Genomic DNA, 13,609 nt, shown 5'->3' with positions numbered 1-13,609 from the left:
TTTTGATGAGATTCAAATGACTGATATGATGATCATGTTCCAGACATTGGGCCTGTGCGACCAGATGGATTCCCGCGGCACGGACGGCGTGGCCGAGGAGCCGAAGAGGCGGCTGCGGATGCGGAAAGGACCCTCACCAACGTCCAGCGACACTTGGCGAGATTGAGCTATCAAGTACCGATGGCCGAGATAGAGGACCTTCCTCCAGATATGCAGCGTCATGTGGTTGGGATGCCACGTGACTGGGTTTGCGTTTTTCGGCGCGTGGCCAATGCTATAGTTAGTTATTTAGCTGCTCATCCAGAGCCGAGGCATTAGATATGCCTGACATGATTATGGGCATTTGAGTCCCAATTTTGTATATTTTTGGACACACATATGTACACTCGAGACGCTTTGCGATATATATATATACAGTTTGACTTTTTGATGCATGATTTTATGATGATGAATGATTGATATGCCAGTCTAATGCTTGATTAGCGATAGAATCAGCTAACCAATTTTGAGATCTTGGAATGTGCAAATAATTAATGTAAATAAATGATCTTTGCAACAACCTCACCCTTAAATATTGGTGATATAATGATGGATCTCTAACCCGATAAATGTTATTTAACTGAGACACTATCAATTGAGAATCAAGATACACTACCAACGAGTCGATCCCATAAGAGATTGCCTCGGATAATAAATTGATAACAGCTGTATACTCGGCCATATTGTTTGAAGCAGGACCGATACACACGCCTCTCGATATCATCAACTGACCAGTTGGGTAATAAAGTACCCAAGCTGCGGAAGCAAGATTCCGAGTGTGCCGACTAGCACCATCGGCGAATCCAAAATAAACCAAATCATCCATCAACACCTGCCAAAGCAGACCAAAAGTGCTGATATCAGAAAACGCTCGATAAGATATGTACAAATATACATAAAATACAAAGAAGCCATTGCCTGGCCAAAACTAAGCAAAGCACTTCCTGAGGTAGAGCCCGTCAGGGGGCTCCGCCAACTGACTCCTAGGGATGTTTATAGGTACGACGATCGAACCAATCAATATACTCTCTTCGGCAAATAAATGTGTTGGAGCCAAAGGGACCGTACAAACATCACTAGTCGAACTGGAGGACCGAGATTCTACTTCATGCACAGGGGAATAAAAGTGTAACCGACGATGTAAATCTTCCAAAGGTCGATCTACGGCCGTCATTGCTTCGAATACCGCTTCATCCGATGGAAAAACAATATCCGAGCAATCCAATGCAGAGGTGGAATCAAGGGTCCGAAAATGAGCCACATCACCACCTATTTCTTTCCCAGAGGAAATAGTAGAATGGTTATCTACAAAGTTATCGATAGATTCACATCTAGGTTCTGCTGCAGACATAAGAGATTCTATTTCACCCACCTTGTCGTCACCTGATGTGGTCACAGATGAAGCTAAGGTTCCAGGATTCGATGAATAAGGAGTTTGAACAAACTCTCGTCGTAAAGGATCCCTGGAGGATGAAATTGTATCTATACCAACTGTAGGAGGGGGAAGATTAAACGTACCCATCAATGAAGAGTACATCCCGACTCCTAGACTCTCAATAGGCGGACGGGGGTTACCCACTAAAGGAATGGTAGAGTCAGAGTTTGCTTGAGGATCAGCTGGACAATAGTCCAATTGGTCAACCTTAACGATTTTCCCCTCATAAGGAAAGCAAATGACACGAAATAGAGTCGAAACAACGGCTTCCATTTCGTATACCCAGTTCCTTCCTAATAGGAGATTATAATCTAGGTTAGCGTCTATGACCTCTACTTCAATATTAACGACCTTTCCTCCAACACATATAGGAAAAGCCGGGATAATCCCGTACGGTCTATGAGAGTGACCATCAAATGCTGTCAATAGGGTGGGCGAAGGAACAACCGTCGGTGATCCAATGGCCTTCCAGCATGACATAGACATGACACACGTGGAAGCTCCCTCATCTACAACTGTCCGGAAAATATTCGTTTTCTGGTAGGTAGACTTTATCTGGAAAGCCATGTGATGAGGAAGTCTCTTTTTGACATTACTCATATCAAAAGTGAGAGCTAAGGAATTATTTGGATCTACTGCCCCCATTGCCGATAGCAAGGCACTTCGTTGAGCAGGACATGACTGGAGAACCTCTAACGCGGACATAGCACATGGACTCTGGGCCAGATCCTCAACAATGGAGTAATTCTGGGCTGCCCTAATATTAGGGTTGATAGTCGCGCGTTTAGCTGAACCTTTCGGCAGCCGAGGTATAGTCTCAACAGAAGGTCGCTCAATATGAAGTGGGTTGTTAGTTTCGGGAACTGATTTACCCTTAGAATTTTCACCTTCACCATAATCGCGTGACCGTGTGGCCACATTAGCATGAGCACCCATCATGAATACATTCGATGACTTGTCCCCTTCCTGGTTGCCCCCTGCGGAGGTACCAGGGTTCGAACTTGCGCCAGCAAGAAGTTGCTGCCCTTGGGGAAACGGGTTAGTTAACACAGCTTGCGAACTAGAAGTCCCTTGCTGTCCTAACAAGCGCTGAGCGTCTTCAATTCTAGGGCAGAGATGAGTTAGATGGTCTCCTTTGCATAACTTGCAAGGAAACTTAACTTTCTTTCTCGACTCATTTCCACCACCACCAGCGTTGTTGCCGGATTTATTTGCATCGGGCTTCCCATCCGAGTTCTTCTTTTTACCACGTCCTTTCTTTTTCCCATTGGAATTTTGATTTCCTTTGGGGTTATCGGATTGGACGGCGTTAATGGAAGAATTTTGGGAAGCAGGAGGATTAGACATTGTGACTTGGTTGTTAGGAGCAGTTTGTAATGACAACTGCTGCAATTGATTCAACAAGTTCACTGTAGTCGAGTCTACAGACCCCACGATACCATCCGCATGCGGACCTGGCTTTGGCTTAGCTAAATCAACCTTAGATCCAGGAGCATCTGGCAAGTACTTTTGGAGGATCCCAGACTGAGAGTAGATCAGTTCTAATTGCTGGGCCCTGAAAATGGCTTGCTCCTCAGAATAGACCCCAGACATGGAGACATCCTTGGAGATCTCAGGTTGCAAAGACTTCAAAAACCACTCTAGACGGTACTCCGGAGGGATTTCAGCTTTAATGAGCCTTTTTCTCCGTCTCCATTCCTGTATGTGATCAGAAATGTGGGTTGCCTTATCCTGACGAAAGGTAGCCAGAAGTTCAGTTCCGACATCATAGCGGACAGGCAACTGAAAGTGATTCAAGAAGATATTAGCTAAGTCTGCGAACGATGTAAAGCTGCCCCCTGGCAACTCTATGTACCATTTAGCCGCATTACCAGTCAAGGTGCGCTGAAAAAGTCTCAACCTAACCGAATCTTCGATGAGGGAGTTAGATGAGCACCACAAATGGAATGTGGTTACATGATCGCCCGGATCTTCACCACTCTTCCCTTCGAATTTTGGAATGTCCGAAGGGAGTTTGGTTGGGAACGGAGGCCAGGCCGGATTGTATCTGATAGGGTCGTTCGTTAGCTTAGTGAGATCTGGCAAGTTTAACGTTGCCAGAAATGGAAGCCTAGGAGGACCTAGGGGATTCCACCCAGACTGGGAAGAACTCCCCAAGTTCTGAAAAGATTGTCCTGGGATTTGAGAGGCACCAGGCTGCCCCAAGTGACCAGTAGAACCAGCTGAACCAAAGGGCAAGCCTTGTGGTCCAGCAAAATTCGGAGTTTGACCAACTCCTGCCGTATAAGCTCCATAGCTTGCAAAGTTTCCTCCTAAAGAATTGTAAGGAGTCGATAACCCCTGATATGGGTTCCAAGCCGAAGCGAGGGGAGGAATACTTTGAAACATACTAACCGTGGAATACGGCCTACTTCCTTGTTGGCCAATGAATGGATTCGCAGTTCCTGCGTTACTGGCCCCAGGGTTATTCCAACCTTGGAAAGGATTGCTGCTTTGTCCTATTGAAGAAAAAGGCATGGATCCTACTGTTGGGTTGGAATGTGGAATATGACCACTTCCAAAAGGAAAACCCTGAAATGAAGCCGATCCGCCCATCATGGACGTAGCGGCACTGAACGGAACTGACGGAATACCCTGTGATTGGGTGCCAAAAAGGAAGGAACCAGTACTAAAAGCATTGGTTTGGGCATTTCCACTCGTGGACGGAATGGAGGTAGACCCAACCAAAGATGTGCTAGCAAACGATCCAAACAAGGAAGCGGAGGGGATGGAAATGGTTCCTCCCCCTTGCACCGATGTTGGGGTTTGCATAGTCGCAGCACTCGTGGAAGCCATGCTTCTAGTAGTGATCATAAATGGTAAGCGCGTAGCGTAACCTGGACTCGCTGGTCTATATAATGGAGGCCCAACGTATTGCAATACGTCTGGGTAACTAGATGGTAGTGGAGAATTTGGAATCACTAATGATTCTGAAAGTTCTTCTACCTCTACGTTATCCTCCGCTTGAAAGCGAACTTGAGAAAAGACTGGAGCGTCCCTCTCTTGTTCAAAAGTACCAGGCCTTGCTTGGTCGCTAATATCCCCGAGAGGAGGATCAATCCCCGATGCGTCAACCGGCGTAGGACGGACCCCACCGGTAGTATTCCCTCTGCGCCTTCTAGGAGAAGGCTCTAAACTAGGTGGCGAGAGACCACGAAGTCTTCGAGACCGTCTTGGAGACCGGTCAGCCACTTTGAATTTTCTGTTAAGATCTAACTAAAGACTCAAAAAATTAAAAGCTAGGCCAACTAGGAGCACAGAGCACGCACTATAAAATTCCTAAAGATACAGCCAGTCAAACAACTTTCAAGTATTTCCGCTCCGGGTGATTAGGACCGGACACCAAAATACGAGAAAGTGAATCAAAGGGCCTTCCGAAGATAGTCTGGGATGATGAGGGCCCAGTCCTATCAGCGAAGGTATCAGAGGAAGTTACGCTGACCTCCTAACAACAGCCTGCGCCGGTGCAAGCCCCCAAGCTTCGCAAGGGTGCCCTCCGGAAGTACTGTCGAGAGTGATACAACGTCGACCTCAGGTGCCACGGGATTCCCCTCCGCAGCCACCTATGCAGATCCCTAGGAGAGGCAACTATGGGTACCAACTCGTCGCAGAAGCCAGGCGGAACAGTCGTGAGGTAAGTTCGGACAAGTAGGAGAGGGGGTATCTCTCTTCCCTGTCTTCACAGACCCTCGTGCTTAACTCCCAGATCCGGAGCTTTCCTGGTCTTCCTAACGCTATTGGATTTACTCTCTTTAATCAGACTCTTATGTTTGACGTTTTGTGTGGCCTTGGAGAGTTAACTCTCCACTCGCCTAATCCAAGGCCCTAAAATCCTAAACTTGTTGGTGTAATAACTAAAACAAAAAGTTCTAGTGGATTTTAATTAAGCGCTTGATTTTATTAGGCTGTTCTTTAAGTCAAAGGTAATGGAGGTGAAACTTGTGGTGTTTTATAGACGCAAAAGAAATTAATAAAACCTAGCTACATGCATATGCACTTTTGTTTTCGATGAATAGCAATTTCTATGAGGTTCAGAAGGCACTTGTAATATAAACAAATTTTTTTTTTTTTTTTTTTTTTTTTTTTTTTTCAGACTCCACACTCACAAAAACTAACAAAACTAAATATGCCTAAAAAGAGATGCAAATCTTTCCCTAATGCAAGAACTAAATGTGGATGCACGATTCAAAGACTACTCTAAAAACAAAGAAGGAAAGTTGCTGCTTTACCAAATTTTGTCTTGCCACTGAAATGCTTAGATAGAAGATGATTTGTTACTAATCATTTCGTCCAAACAATAAAAACAAGTTTTAAGATAAAAAACAAAGCACTTTCACTTCGCAAAAAAGGAAATCAGATGAGAAGCAAGTTTAAGAAAGCGAAACTCAAAAACTTTCAAAAGATTTTCTTTCAATCAAACCAAAAAGTCTTTTTCAAAGGAAAACTCTCAAAAAAAACTGACACTAATGATTGATAAACAAGCCACCAAACACTTTTGTGAATTGACACCTTTCAAATGATGAAAACTCAACAAAAATAAAATGTGTTCGAAAACGCTTTTGACAATCAAAAGCAGCAATGAAAGTCCAAAATATCAAAAGACAAGTTTCAAGAAACTGGTAACAAACAAATTTCCCGAAACAAAGGAGTAAATGGTCATAAAAACGATTTCGTTAAGCAAACATAAATGTCATGAAAACAAAATGGACACAAAGATTTGAAGACAATCTTCCCACTCTGCCGAAACAGAGCAATCAAGATTCTTAAACAGAAACCTTGTGTGTCAAAAATCAATGACGCTTGCAATCAACGAAAAACAAGACTAGCACTCCTTATAACTAGAGAGAGTTCGAAACAAGATGCCCCCTGTTGAACAGAGAACTGTCACTAGGAATTGACTGCTTTAAACTGACCCAAACCACCAGACAGACATTCAGCCAAAAGAAAAATTATAAATCTTGAAAATTATGGAATATACGCGCCTGCAATTACTTGCAGAATGCGTGTACACGCGACTGTAACTAAGGAAACCTGCGTATACGCGGGTTTACTTAGTGCAACTTGCGTATATACGCTTCTGTAATCCAGAAAAAGTGCGTATATGAAGTGTTTCAAGAAAAATAAAAAAACACAAACTGAAAAACTGGAAAAGCTTGGAGTTCAAGAAAATATCAGACAGTCAGAACCAACAAACAGAGGGACTGAGCCTTGATTGGCTTGAGGACTACCCAAACTAGGAACAACAAGAGTGTTGTCCCCAGCGGAGTCGCCAATTCTGGTTGAAGGGAAATTACCCCTAGGGTCCTTTGGGCTAAGACTCTACCAGACTGAAAATTGCTTATACAAAGAAACACACACACACAACCATCTTTTTTACTTTTAAGCAAATGCTAACGTTAAGGGCACTTACCTAAGGTCCTACGTTCGAGAAGACCGTTAGGGTGCAGACCCTTCTTGGAGTTCCCTTCTTCTTTCTTTGACCTGCAAGACAAACAAATCAAAGAACACAACAGTACATGTATAGAAGTTTATATATAAATCATCTTTATGCTATAAAGTTAGTTATAAAAAATCTTTAAGTAACCACTTTCATAAGAATTCAACACAAGAATCTCACAAGCATAAAGAAAGATTATTCGGGAACAAAGACGTGTTTCTTTATATATAAAAGCAAATAAAGTACAGATATCGGAAAGATATCACCTGAACACCTTCAGCAGGCTCCAAGCAAGCTTCCTCCCGGATTCGTTCCAGCCTCCAGCCTCCAACAAGAGCTCCTTCCAAGTCTTACTCAATGATGATGTCAAGGATGAATGATCACCAATACACATGGAAACAAGGGTTTCCTATGCAAGATGGGGGAACTGCAGAATGCACCAAGGACTTCAGACCTGGTCTAAGGGAAAAATCTCAGCATAATAATCTTGCTCTCCTTTCTCTCTCCCCTTGGCCTTCCCTTTGATGTCTTTTTATACCCTCTCCAAAGTAGTTTTTTAGTTAGGAGTTGGTTGGGAACAGTTGGGCCACGGGCACTAACAGGTGATCCAGCAGGTAAACCCGCGATCACCGCCCGAAAAAGAGGAAATTATATTTTTTTTAAGTGTTTTAATAGATACACGCGGGTTTGGTATGACAGACCCGCGTGTACACGCGTTTAACACAGGGCAAAGTCGCGTATAGGGAATAAAACACTGTTTTTTAAATTTTTGGACCAGGTCTGGAAGGAGGGGTTGCCCTAGGCCATAAGTGCAGCATCACAAACCATAAGAGTGAGATTTGGAGCTATAACAATGTTTGAATAAGGTTATACTAGATGTCACTTTGATCATTGTGTTTATCTGAAAAAGCAAAATGATGGAAGCTATATTATATTGCTATTGTGTGTAGATGGAATGCTTGTTGCAGGGTCTAACATGTAGGAAATAAATGTGCTCAAAAAGAAAATTGGCAAATTCATTTGTAATGAAGGATTTGGGAGCTGAAAAACAAATCCTTGGTATGAGAATAACTAGAGACAGGAAAAATCGTAAATTAACATTGTCTCAAAATGAGTACGTACAAAAGGTGTTGAAAAGATTTAATATGCACAATGCAAAACCAGTTAGTACACCTTTTTCTAGCCATTTCAAACTTAGTAAGGAAATGTGCCCAAAGACCCAAGAAGACATGGATTATATGTCTGAAGTTCCATATGCATTAGCAGTTGGAAGCTTAATGTATGCAATGGTCTGGACAAGGCCTGATATTGCACATGCAGTGGGAGTTGTAAGCAGGTACATGAACAATTCAGGAAAGGAACATTGGATGGCAGTGAAATGGATTCTCATATAATTGAAAGGTACCACAAATCAAGCATTATGCTTTGGTGGTTCAAACATTTCTCTACAGGGATATGTTGATGCAGATATGGAAGGTGACATAGATAACAGGAGGAGCACTATAGGATATGTATTTACTGTTGTTGGAACATCTATTAGTTGGGTTTCAAAAATCCAAAGTGTTGTTGCACTTTCAATAACAGAAGCAGAGTATCTTGCTGCTACAGAGGCTAGTAAAGAAATGATTTGGTTAGAAAGGTTTATGGGTGATTGGGTAAGGAGTATGATATGGGCACGTTATACAGTGATAGACAAAGTGCCATTCATCTTGCAAAGAACTTAGCATTTCATTCCAAGACTAAACACATACAGCTCAACTACCATTTCATATAATCAGTGTTGGAAGATGGAGAGTTGAAGCTGGAAAAGATACAAACTAGCCAGAATCCTGCAGATGTGCTAACAAAAGTTGTAACCAGGGAGAAACTGAGAATATGCTCAGTTTCAATTGGTCTTCAAGGATGATGATGAAGATGAGAAACAACCAGGTCCAAAGAGGAGTCATTGTCTAGCAAATGAAGCAGCGGTGGAGTTGTTATAATCAGTCTCCAAGTGGGAGATTGTTGGGTGTGGAGCCTGATTATCTTCTGTATTCAAAGGTATCGCCACATTGGACCCCAGTTTAGAATGGGGCGGCAACGCCGCCCGTAAAATATTTACTGCAGGGGGGGCCGGCTGCAACTTTGGGAAGCCCCCCCTTGGCGGGGGGTTTCGGGGGCAGCACCCCTGAAGTTAAAAACAGATGTAAAATTGACTTGTAAATGTATAGTCATTTCTACTCAATCTAGAACGTTCATTAGGCAGATGATCTGACGGTAGAACTTATGTTTAGTTTAGGGTTTTTTGCCCCAGAAGGAAACCCATCTCTTTGTATGAGGGCATTGTGTTGAGTCTATGTAATTTATGTGTATTCTCTGAGCGAGAAGCAGAGAGGTGAGATTGTGAGAGAAAATAGAGGATATTACAACGGAACTACTGTAGGTTGTGTCTCTTCATTTTGTTGGATAATAGAAAGGAAGGACTGGCTATTCGGGGTGGATGTAGCCCAAACTGGGTGAACCACGTATATCTATGTCTCTCATGTTTTATGCATTTTTTGTGTTTATATTTCTGCAATATTTTATGTGTTCCATTGCTCTGTAATATATAATTTTCTAACATAATGGCCACTAAGTCAACAATTTCCTACTATGCTCAATATTAGAACATATTTTCACATAGTAGGAACTATGCCAATGAGTTTTGAATACATGAAGACTATAATTTTTAGTATTTTGAAGAAGATATAAAATAGATCAGCACTATTCATCAGTAGATTCAGCAAGTTTTAGTAGAAGCAATAAAAAGTCATCTTGACTCTTTTATCCATGAATCTTTTTTTCCAACCACTTGAAGAAGAATATGATCAAAATTTTGTAGCCACCACACATATAGCTCATCCGTTTCCAAAGGGTAAGTTAAGGTACGTCATTTTCTAACTTTTGACCATAGAATTCCATAAAAAGCTAGAATGGTAATTGTTGGAAAAACATTTCTCTTCATCATTTCATAAAATTGCCAATACCATTAGTTGGGGGGGGGGGTGGGGGGGGGCGAATACATTCATATTCATATATTTCCATGTTCATATCATATTCAGAAGCCCACATACTTCCAAAATATATTAACTATTACATTATTATTATGAGCATACAATGGCTTTTCAAAAGTTCTTAAAGGATAATTGGATACAAACACAATCATGGTTGTCACACGAGAACCAACCATCATGCAATCCAATAAAGATATACTTTGCAACAATAATCAAAATATCATTATGCAAAGTTCAAAGATAAAAATAGAATGCAACAAAAAAATATGGTTGTAACACAAGAACCAACCATGTTGCAATTCAAGTAAAACACTTTATAGAAGTATGAATTTATCAAATGATATCATGCAAAGTTAAGCCAAAGCTCAAGGATCAAAAGAATTGATGTAATATATATTGCATGAGGTCATGCAATAGCTTTAGTTGGGGGGTATGTTGGGTCATGAAATTGTCATACATTTCCATTACACTTTTACTATTATTTCTATTATATCACCTCCATTTCACTACCATGTCACTACATTCATCTCACTTTCATTATCATTGGGTCACATTTATGTTTTTCCAAACTTTATTAATTCTTAGCATTTTTAAGTGAATTTGTGGTTAAAATTAGAAAATAATGTGCATATTCTTATACCTAACAAGTGGGTTGAGATTGTTGACATGTGTAGGTCAAAAGGAGGCTTCTAGAAGACCTTTACGTGGCACCCTAAGGCCAAATTCGAATTTTAGTGGAGAGGATCATGGGATCATGAGGCTATGTGTCACGTTTCCTATTTGTATTGAAACTCTAAGAAGACATGTGTCTTATCATTTCCTATTTTGATTAGGACTCTAGAGGTAGAGGGAGAGATTCATGGACTCTAATTAATGAGATGACTTCTCATCTTTTTGTATAAATAGGAGATCTCTCTCCTTCATTTGGTAGCCTTTTAGTCTTAGAAGTTTTGGAAAGCTTTGGAGAGCTTTATTGTAATTTGTAATTTTGAAGAATTTGAATAAAGCTTTGATGTTCTCAACATGGAAGGAGATGTGAAGTAGATGTCATGGAGCATATTAGAATGTAAGGTAGAGTAGATTTTATTTTGTAGTTTTGCTTTGATTTCATTCAAGTATGTCATTTTATTGCTTTCAAGTTTGATAGTTTAGATTTTCCATTCATGCGATTTTAATTTATGCACGTGTGTTCAACCAATTGATTGTAGATTTATCTAACTATGTAATCTATTCTTAACAAAATAGTCCAAGGAAGTATTTCCCAATTGGTGATTGGAGCATTAGAGCACACAGTAGATTAGTTTTCCTTTACATGTTTTGTATTTTCTTTCCATTTCAATTTCATTAGAATATTCACTCATTACATAAACAAATATTTCCGGAGCCTTTTGTTGATGGTTTATCCTCAAACTAATTGGTGAAATATTGAGTTTATGAATGAGATTTTTTTGTTGTTCAGTACCTTTTATTTCTTAATATAGTCACTCATGTTATAAGCAAATATTTCCAGAGCATTTAGTTGATGAGGAGAACTGTGCCTTAGCAAGTAAGGCGAAGAAGGGAAAGAAGAAGGTTTCTCTTTCTGAATCCAGTTCTTCCAATGATGGTAAGAAGGTTGACAAGTCGAAGGTGAGATGCTTTTGTTGTCATGAGGAGGGTTCACGGGTCAAGAACCTGTATGCTCTTGAGGTTCAAGATGCATGCAAAGCCTTGAGCAGCGAGGCAATTGATGGAGACATGGTGGTTGAGAGGGAAGGTATGTTACCTTTCAACATGCAGAGCCAGAAGAAGTCTCAGACGATTGTAGAGGAGCCACGATTGGTGCAGCAGCTTCAGGAGGTTGTGGAGCAACCACAACAAGGGAAGCTGAGAGGAGATCGAGTAGAGACATCTACTCATGCAGAGACCTCCAGTAGGGGGAAAATTCAAGCCAGGTAGGAGGTCGGGTGATGTGGATTGATCGTCCCAAGGAGGAGGGGTAGGATCCTTCAGGCACCCAACCTCTTGGATGAGACCTTGCTATGGGAGCCCCGATGTGGAGTAGCAGGAACTGATTGATTTGGTAGAGACAGATGCGGATGGAGCGGCAGAGAGAGCGATAGTGCAAGGAATCCCAAGACAGCGCATAGCTAGCAGGTTGCAGCAATGCGAGAGGCACAAGTGTTTTGCACAATGCTAGGTGGCACAGAGAGGTGTGCAATGGTGCGAGATGCATGGAGATGTTGCAGTAGCACAGACGTCAGAGAGGGATCACTTGTCAGCAGGTAGAGCTTCAGTATCAGAGGATGTTTCTAGCCCAACAGGGAGGTCAGTTGGGAGGTGCAGTGCGGATGCAATGCTGGGAGATAGAACTATCAACAGCACAGATGCAGTAAGAGATCAAAGTGATAGAGGCTAGAGCAGTCAAATACTGAAGAGCACAAAGATGCATAGTTTTCAGTCAACAGAGGCAATAACAGTAAGAGACTTTGATGATAGACCAAGTGGACCGGCCAGATGTGTTGCATGGAGAACATTCCAGAGTTACAGGATCAAGTTTGAGAGGAAGCCTTTCTTGTTGAGAGGGAGTGTTGAAAAGTGTGCAACAATAAATGCTTGTTGAGAATGCAGCAAGATGATGGAGCTTAGTGGAAAGGAGTCGCCTTCACTAAGTGGGCCCGTAGGAAAATTATGGCGCAAGTTCTATTTTTGGATCCCAGCAGGGATGACCATAGCAGGAGTGACCACAGCAGGGATGATCATAACAGGAGTGACCATAGCAGGAGTGATCATAGCAGGAGTGATCACAGCAGGAGTGATCAAAGTCTATTTTTAGACTGGTTGTCAAAAATAGAAAAGTCAAATATTATTGTCTCACAATAATATTTGGACTATAAACTTGATCTTATTCTCTTGGAGAACTTCAGTTTGAGCTACAGATGTGGCACATGTATCTGTCAGAAGGAAGTATGCTTTCTTTGTGGGTCAGTTGAGTTGTTGCATGCATGACTTCAGTTAGAACTCAATCACTTGAGTTTGGTGGAGTTGATTGTAGAGTTGATGGAGTTGTGTTCAGTTTGACTTGGTTAAACTAGTTGTAATTAGTCTAACTACAAATAGACTAATTATGAGTTGTTAAACTAATTATTAACTCATAATGCAACTATAGAATACATCAGTTAACTCAGTTGCATGTCAGTGCATGTTCAGTTCAGCAGGGACAGGTGTTAGAGGATCAGATTGCTATCAGTTGTGACTATAGTTGTGCATGATGATTTTCACAATCAAAGGGATTGAGTATGCCAATACTAAGTATTATAGCCTCTTCTCACGTCTTTCCCAGCGTGAGTGATTCTTTTAAGGTCAAATACAAGTTTGGTAAACCATTCTCATTCATTCTTGAGTAGGTATTGAGCTGTGGAGGCAAGCAAGTAGTGGAATAGATTTGGAGATCAGATCTGAGCTGTATTGTGTGTAACAGGTGGAGCTAGTACTGGATTGCTTGTGATAAGCATTGTACTATGCACGGTTCTCCTAGCGCGGTCCCAGCGCATCTATTAATGAGTTATTGCAATCCCTTTATAGCCTTACTATCTCGTAGTAGCTTCATGCATGTTTCTAGGAACGTCGTGAGCATTGATGGGTCCA

Source organism: Pinus tabuliformis, chromosome J (assembly GCF_031772625.1).
Source record: "Pinus tabuliformis cultivar Carrire ecotype Pingquan chromosome J, CPIR1, whole genome shotgun sequence".
Classification (NCBI taxonomy): Eukaryota; Viridiplantae; Streptophyta; class Pinopsida; order Pinales; family Pinaceae; genus Pinus; species Pinus tabuliformis.
This window is presented reverse-complemented; position numbering follows the sequence as displayed.